The 8,404-nt window shown below is 35.8% G+C and overlaps 1 long non-coding RNA gene across 3 annotated transcripts; it reads left to right on the top strand.

Annotated features, from left to right (window-relative positions):
* The first annotated feature begins 2,521 nt into the window (after positions 1–2,521).
* Positions 2,522–6,676, top strand: LOC107848490. 3 transcript variants are annotated; one of them, XR_007046977.1, is made up of 7 exons: positions 2,522–3,246; positions 3,335–3,460; positions 5,024–5,108; positions 5,182–5,472; positions 5,648–5,782; positions 6,103–6,244; positions 6,346–6,676. It is a non-coding gene; the product is annotated as an uncharacterized LOC107848490 (long non-coding RNA). The 3 variants fall into 3 exon arrangements; XR_007046976.1 differs by having other exon boundaries at positions 3,340–3,460; positions 5,182–5,782; XR_001668048.2 differs by having other exon boundaries at positions 5,182–5,782.
* Positions 6,677–8,404: the final 1,728 nt, after the last annotated feature.

Raw genomic sequence — 8,404 nt, 5'->3', positions numbered from 1 at the left:
TCATCAGTTGTTTTGAATGTGTTAGACTAAATGTCACAATTATTCACTTTTTTTAACAATCATCATATACCTTTATGGTGAAAAGTCACGATCAGTTATTAAAATTAAATAACCGTTCTTTTATGGTTATAAATTGTGTTTATCATTTATTTCCTTATTATTTATTTACAAACTGTTTTTCATATTAAATAATCGAAAAGTCATGACTTTTCACCCTTTCAATAATAATAACCCCTTTTTTTTATTAATAACCGCCTGTTGCAACATATGATCCATCTGTCGCAACAAATTAACTATCTGTTGTAACATATGGTTCACCCGTTGCCACAAACGTTCAATCCCTTCCTCCAACCGTTGACACATTGCGAATAAGAAATAGACAGAATGAAAATTAAATATTAAATAAGAATTAAAAATCAAAAGTTGACCAAATATAGATTTTTGAATCCATTATATACAAATATATACAATAAAAAAAAAATCCTTAGGTAGATCCGATATCAAAAAAGAAAATACATATGCTAAAAGAAAAAAACATAACCTAATTATTGTTAGTAGTAGTAGTATTGTCAACCGGCCAATCGTCATCCGGCAGTAGCCGGGCCCTCCTCAGCCTTACTCTGAAGTCGTCCAACTCTCTTCGGAATTCATGAATCTGCATTTCAAGTTACTGCAGGGACTCGAGATGAATCACCTTGTATAAATCTGGATCAACCATATCTAGAAGTGGAGGTAGAATGAACGAGTAAGGAGGGACCTATTTATAAAGGATTGAATTCGAATAGGTTAGTCAAAAAGCCACGACTGTTCACCTCTTTTTTAATAATTACATCCCTTAATTAAAAAAAATTGGTGACTTTTTGAATATGTAAATTAAAAAAAGGATCTAAATACAACATTTTATCTTTATTGAATTTCAGAAAGAAAAGAAAATTGCTTTAAAATAAATCTAACAGATGAATAATCTGTTGCAAAATATATTCTATCAGTTTGATAATTTACAACATATTGGCAATCTGTTGCAATAGATGAATATATCTGTTTGATTTTTTTCAACAGATAAGTCATAAGTTGCAATAGATTGATCATCTGCCGTAACATATGTCTATAATTATTTGATAATTTTAACAGATGTGTCATTTGTTGTAACAGATTAGTCACCTATTTATTCAAATTAAGCCATAGATGAGTTAGGAAAAATAAGGTGTATGCAGATGGATGGAACCACTTTCACGTGTGGGAGTAATGTATTACGGATAAGCTCATCAAGACAACACACATAAAGTACAATGATTTTGTGAATGTAGTTTTTAATCGATTAAGCATTGATTATTCAAACAAGATCCTGCATTGTACAGTTAAGTTTGATAGGTTCGAATTAATGAGGCCAAGGGGCCCATGAAGATGGTGCTGATACCCTGTTACAAATTAATGATGGTTGTTGCTCATGTTTATGCATGTCAGGTTTTGAGAAGGGATCAATATTTGGTGTCATTTTGGAGATCCAATAGCGATTGGACTTACTTTGAGTGTGCATTGAACTCTGAGAAGGCCTTCAAAGCCTCATACTACATCAAATAAGAACGGAATATCAATAGAAATTCTCCTCGCCCAAATTTATGTAGAAGGGTTGTTCGAGAAGATGATTATACTCTAGAAGAAGCCGTAGGAGAATATATGCGAGGGAAAGGGGAGTTGATGAAAGACTATATCATCTAAGAGCTAATTGAAGAGGAAAACATAGGGTAGCAAGGAACTTCTAGCGAATATGGCTGATGAAACTGAATTAAAACACGAGAAATCTGAATGTAGTGCAAATATGAAAGTGTACCAAAAATAACAATCCGTCTGTCGTCTCTCTCAAAGAAAAACAGTGCAGTTAGGCATTTTGCTAGGGAGCTGCGACTAGGTAGCATGGTCGGAATGATCACCTACATAGAAAATAGCAGAAACCATGAAAAGCAACTTTGTGGGCACCGAGGGCTGAAATAATGTACAGTAAGTCAAGAAGACTTGTGCCAAGAACAATTGAGGTTAAACTAAGGAATCAAGCGAAGGCGACAATTTCTGAATTTTAAATTGCATCACATGTCTTCTTATTTGTGTTTCCGATTAGGTCTACTGCCTTTGACCTGATCGGAACCACGAACAAGATTAAAAGGCAGATTGAGTATCATTATTCCTTAGCAATATGAATATAATTGATTGTGTTTACTTTCCTTAGCATGCTTTCAACATATTTTGGAGAAGATCAGAGGCTTGGTGTAGTATGTGAATCCTGATAATTTTCAAGCTTTTCTCCAGCTTGATGATTTGGTCTTCAAATTTGTCATTGTCGTCTTTGAGGTTACACTACAAAAAATAAATCTAATTGCGGGGGTTAGTTTAACCTCAATAAAATTATATGAAATCTAGAGATTAAAAATGTGCCGCTAAAAATTGTAAATTTACGAAATTTTTAACCCCCGCTATCCATCCAAAAAAATAACGCCAAATCAAAAAAATATTTCCTTTTTTTTTCCCCCCGAATATCCATTGAAAATAGCCCCCCAAAACATTTGTCTCATTTTCCCCCAAAATAGCTCCGTCGTCCATTGATAGGGTCCGGTTGAACTCTACTCCGGCCATTGCTACTCCTGTTCAGCTTTTTCTTCGGTGAATTCAAACTCCTACAGCTCCCAGATAATTATTTTTAAATCTGTTTTCATGGGAAACGGTGTAGGAAAGCTTAGTGTTTGTTTCACTAGCGCCGCCGTCGTGGAAAGTCATCGCTGGAAGGATTTCCAGTGATGATATCCAACCTACTTGAAGATTTGCGTCCCTATCTATCAACCTTCTTTCAAGCGGTTGATAGAGCTTTCCGTGCACTTTGCTAAAGCGCAAAATTTTGTTAGTTTACGGTGCTCCTTCTATCTTTTTCCAATGTTCCATCGGTGTATTTCGGTACTAGTCTAAGTTGTTGCAGTTCCATGTTTCATAGTGGAAAATATGAGCAGTCAGTACAAAAACAATAAATTGTTCGAAAGAGATACCTTTTTACAGTTGATAGACAGAAAAATAAGATTGTTATTTAGTTTAAGATTTTAGGGATTTGTGGAGAAGACCAGCAAAATGAAAGAGAAAACTTAGGACACTCTCACTCATAAAGGTTGTAGGTTGTAGGAAACAGATATTAAAAAATATTCTTGAAGTTTTCGAGGAATATAACGAGAGGTTTCTTAGAAGACTCAGATACAGGACTGATCGGTGAGTATGAAAATGAAAAAATATTGTAAGAAATTTATTGATCTTAATACAATTATGTGTTAATCATGTATATATATTGTATGTATAGAACAGGGTTGGAATTGAGATTCCGAGAGTTGAAGTTTGATTTGAGCATCTTTGTATTGATGGAGATGCATATGTTGGATCTAGAGCATTGCCTACTCTCTAGAATGCTTCCGTCAATTTTGTAGAGGTACTATCTGATTGTTTCTTTTGCTTGTTTATCTTATGATCTTGTTGTTGCTACTGTCTGATATTGCTGATTCTTTTTCATCTCTCCTTGAGTCGAGGGTCCATCGAAACAACCTCTCTACCATCACTTCTTGCATGTTGAACATGTTTTTGGAATCTGTTGTTCCAAACCACTTGTTTGTTTCAACTTTCTCTAAATTGTTGTATTCATGTAAAGATTGTTGTTTTGTTTTGTTTTAGCACATGATTTGTGCATGATTCTATTTTCAGAAATGCTAGATGGTTGCAATAAATCTCATTGTTTCCCGTTAAGATTATTGTCGCAATAGCGGGAACTGAATAATAACTAAAACCATATTGTTCCTCTTGAAAATGAATTTTTTTAAAAACAGATGGAGGAATTAACTGTGCGAATACAGATAGGCAAGTAATATAAATGGTTAGTATAATAAAATATCCTGATTAGAGCGGAATGGATTTTGTTTGTTCCTATACTTTAGCAAGGATCTGTTACTTCAATGGATTCCCCATTATGCTGACTCACTATGTTTCCGGTCAGAAATCGAGTCCTTTTTGTGGCCATACCGAGCCCGTCAATTTAACAATGGACAGTTAGTTAAATTAGCTCCAGGTATGCCTCCTGTTAATCTTCTACCTTTTGTTTTAGTAATGTCTCACAACCGGCTTTTGGTACAATCCCAAAAAAATGCATTCTTTGCTTTTCGGGGACCTTCGCCACTTTATGGGAAGGTCGCCAACTACTAGGTCAGATTCTGGATATAAAAATCCTTGAAACGATGACGTTGATGATTTGGAAGATTAGTCTCTTGAAGAAATTGAGATGGAGAAAATGTAGAGTTTGAGTGTGAAGAAATATCTCTCTTAAACTGCTAACCTTTTTAACACTAGTGCTAAATGGTCCAATATGACTATTGCGGAAGGATTGTGGGTTAACTAGAACACAATCACACACAAAGCAAATAGAAAAGAAAAAAAATTACACAATGAGCATAAATATTTTCAGTTGAGTGAAGGAGAGACATATTCTAGTCCAAGAGATGATTTCACTATCTTTTGTAAAATTTCAGTCTTAGTCCGACAGTCTTAGATCATTATTATACTCACGAGCAAGATTCTAGCTTACGCATCCCTTTGCATGCCTCTATTACTCTTTACGAAGCATCTTCCGCCAGATATCATCAATGATACCATATTCAGTGTCTTGAGCGGAGGGTTTTACGGAAGCAACCTCTCTACCTCCACGAGGCAGGGGTAAGGTTTGCTTACATACTACCTCACCCGACCCCACCTGCGGGATTATACCAGGTTTCTTGATGTTGTTGTTGTAGTTGAAGTTTATTGACAACAATACCTTTGTTCCTTTAGTTCTGTTTTACTTGTTTAAGTTTTATTTTTCTCAAACTTTTTTTCTTCGTTGTACTTGCTAAAGATTAGCTGATATAATTGGTACTTGTACTGGTGAGTTCATTTCTTTTTCTTATTTGAATTTCATAGGGGTTACTTGGAACTCCTGTATTGATTCTGTGGTTCTTGCATTTTATAGGATGACATTACTTCTGGGGCCTCCTGGTTCTGGAAAAGCAAAATTGCTAAAGGCACTTGCTGGGGTGCTAGACAAGGACCTAAGAGTGAGTGACTTTTGAACTTTCAATATGTGGCCTGGAAGTTTTAACTAAGTTATGTGACAATATGTTCTTTTAGGTGAACGGAAGAATCAGTTACTGTGGTCGTGAACTGTCAGATTTCATCCCACAAAGGACATGTGCTTATATTAGTCAGCATGGCATTCATCATGGAGAGATGACTATCAGAGAGACGTTGGATTTTGCAGGACGTTGTTGAGGAGTTGGAACAAGGTATGATCTCCTTACTGAATTGTCAAGGCGGTAAAAAGATGCAGGAATCAAACCCGATCCTGAAATCGATGCCTTTATGAAAGCTACAGCTGTTGCGGGCCAAGAATCTAGTCTTGTCACAAACTATGTTCTTAAGGTTAGACTCTTGGTTGAACTCGTAATCATATTTGGGTTACTGTGACATAGTTAGGGCTCGACGGTGATGTTTAAATCTTGGCAAGTGGTGGTGAATACTTACCTACTCACTTCCCGGCTAGCTAGGTGAACTCTGTGAAATGATTTCTACAGGACGAGTTTCTGTTCCTGTGCAGGAGAAGTCGTACTATGCATTGGCCGCATTTTGTGAGAACATGGGCGAAGAAATTCTTCCTTTCCTGAATCCTTTGATGGGAAAATTACTTGGTGCTCTCCAAAGTAGCCCTCGTAAATTGCAGGAAACTTGCATGGTAAATGTCTTTTCAGATTCTTAAAAATAGTTTCTTTCTAGGCTAAATTGGTTGGGCTAGTTGCTATATCTGTTGGCAGGTCAAGGATAGAACCAATTTTGCCGCCTTTCATTGAAGCTGGAATTTCAGTGAGAAACTTTACAAGCTTCTCATTGGCATGTCAAGAAATTATTTGTCTCATTGAAATTTTAGATTACAATTATGGATTGAAAATATTGAATCTTCCTCAGTTGATGTACTAGTTGAAGTCTTATCTTTATCCTTTTGAAATTCTTATTGAAATTTGTGGTTCTAAACTAGTCTTTTTTTACCATGAACAGTAGTTCAATATCATTTCTTGCAATTCTTTTTCTTCCATTGGTGATGGGCATCGTCTTGAACTATATGATGTTCTTGTGCACCATTGTTAACTCGGCTTTAACTACCACAATTGTCAGAGTCCTCAAGTGAGTCGGATCTACGGTATGCATACATCTTCAAGTTTTCTTTTATTTCTTTGACTACCATGATCATTGGAGTCCTATATTTGTTTCACATCAAAATTGTCCCATGTTTCACTTCAGACACTGGGATTTGCCATGTTGGGAGGAGTAGAAGTACATGCTTTGAATGTCACTGGTTTGGTGATAAACACAACTGGTGATGTGTGTGGTATTCAGTAGCCAAATATAAACAGAAGAAGAGCAAATTGCCCAAGATAATGTCTGATATCGAAGATTCCATAGAGTTCAATATTTATACTTCAAATATGCTAGTACCTTGAACATGTACTTGTGAATCAATTTGATAGAACCTTGATCAATTTGGGCAATTTGATAGTACCTTGAACATGTACTTGTGATGTTATATGTAAACATTAAAGATGTTGTATTACTATCTTTTGTCTTGTCCATCTGTTCTATTTTTGCCATCTGTGTTTCTGTGCTTCGATTATCTACTGTGTTATCTTTTTCGAATGCTATGTAATGATAGGGTAAGGTATGCGTACATTCTATCCTCCCCAGGATTGAGCTTATACTGGATGTATTATCTGTTTTGTTTGAGAACATATAAAAATAATCCTAGATAAGATATATGAATTGAATAAATATTGTATTGTAGGTTATGCCTAAAGGAACATTTAAATTTGAGCTAAAATTAGAATTTATAATTTGTTATTGATAATTAATGGGCCCCACTAAATTAAAAAAATAATAAAAAATTTAAAAAGTGGAGGTTTTAAAATGCCGCAAATTAATTATGGGGGTCGGAAAAAAACTGTTGTAAATTGTTTGTGATGGCTTGTATTGTGGGGGTTTTGGGAACCGCCGGAATTGCAATTTAAACCCTTGTAAAACTTAAAATTACCCCCTGCAATTTGATTCATTTTTTGAAGTGTTAGTATAGAGTTCTTGGTCTTTTGTGAGCTTGTCAATGAGGAACACTTTCTTCGGATTTGTGGCATTGTATCCAGAACACTTTCTTTAGAAGGCTTAAATGATACACAGAGGGTCGCTATGTTTGTAAGGTCAACGGCTTGATGAACGCTCAAGCGGTGGTCCTAACAGTTGAACAACTCACTTTCTAGAGTGCTGTTCAATGCAGCTTATTCAACCATAGAGTGCTCGAGAAAGTGAGTTCAACTGTTGGAACCACTTCTTGAGTGTGCATCAAGACGTTAACCTAAAACAAACATAGTGACCCTTTATGTATCATTTAATCCTTCTAAATAAAGTGTTCAGGAAACCTTCTAAAGGCCTTTTACAATGCCACAACTTCGAAGAAAGTATTCCTCATTGACAAGCTAACAAAAGATCAAATTAGCAAGCTAGAGGCAAGCTTGAAAATTATCAGGATTCACATACTAAAGCAAGTCTCTGATCTTCTTCAAGATATGTTGAAAGCATGCTAAGGCAAGAAAACACAATCAATTAATCCATATTTCTACGGAAGTAATGATACTTAATCTGTCTTTCAATCTTGTTTGTGGTTCCGATCAGGTAAATAGTAGTAGACCCAATTGGAAACACAAACAAGAAGGCATGGGATGCAATTTAAAATTTAGAATTTGCCGCCTTCGCTTGATTCCTTATTTTAACCTCAACTGTTCTTGGCGCAAGTCTTCTTGACTTACTGTACATCATTTCAGCCCTCAGCGTCCGCAAAATCTGCTTTCTTGGTGTTCTTCTATTTTCTATGCGGGTGATCATTCCGACCACGCTACCTAGTCGTAGCTCCTAATCAAAGTGCCCAGCTGCACTATTTTTCTTTGAAAGAGACAATAGGCGGATTTTTATTTTTGTATACACTTTAATATTTGCACTTGATTCAGATTTCTCGTGTTTTAGTTCCCTTTCATCGGCCAGATTCGCTAGAAGTTCCTTACTACCCTATGTTTTCAATTAGCTCTTAGTTGATATAGTCTTTCATCAACTCCCCTTTTCCTCATAGGTATTCTTCTACGACTCCTTCTAGCGTATAATAATCTTCTTGAACAACCCTTCCATATAAATTTGGGTGAGGGGAATTTCTATTAGTATTTCATTCTTGTTTAATGCAGTGTGAGGCTTCAAAGGCCTTCTTAGAGTCCAGTGCACCCTAAAAGTTAGTCCAATCACTATTGAATCTATTTACAATGCCACC

The sequence above is a fragment of the Capsicum annuum genome, chromosome 11 (assembly GCF_002878395.1).
Source record: "Capsicum annuum cultivar UCD-10X-F1 chromosome 11, UCD10Xv1.1, whole genome shotgun sequence".
Lineage (NCBI taxonomy): Eukaryota > Viridiplantae > Streptophyta > Magnoliopsida > Solanales > Solanaceae > Capsicum > Capsicum annuum.
This window is presented reverse-complemented; position numbering and strand designations above follow the sequence as displayed.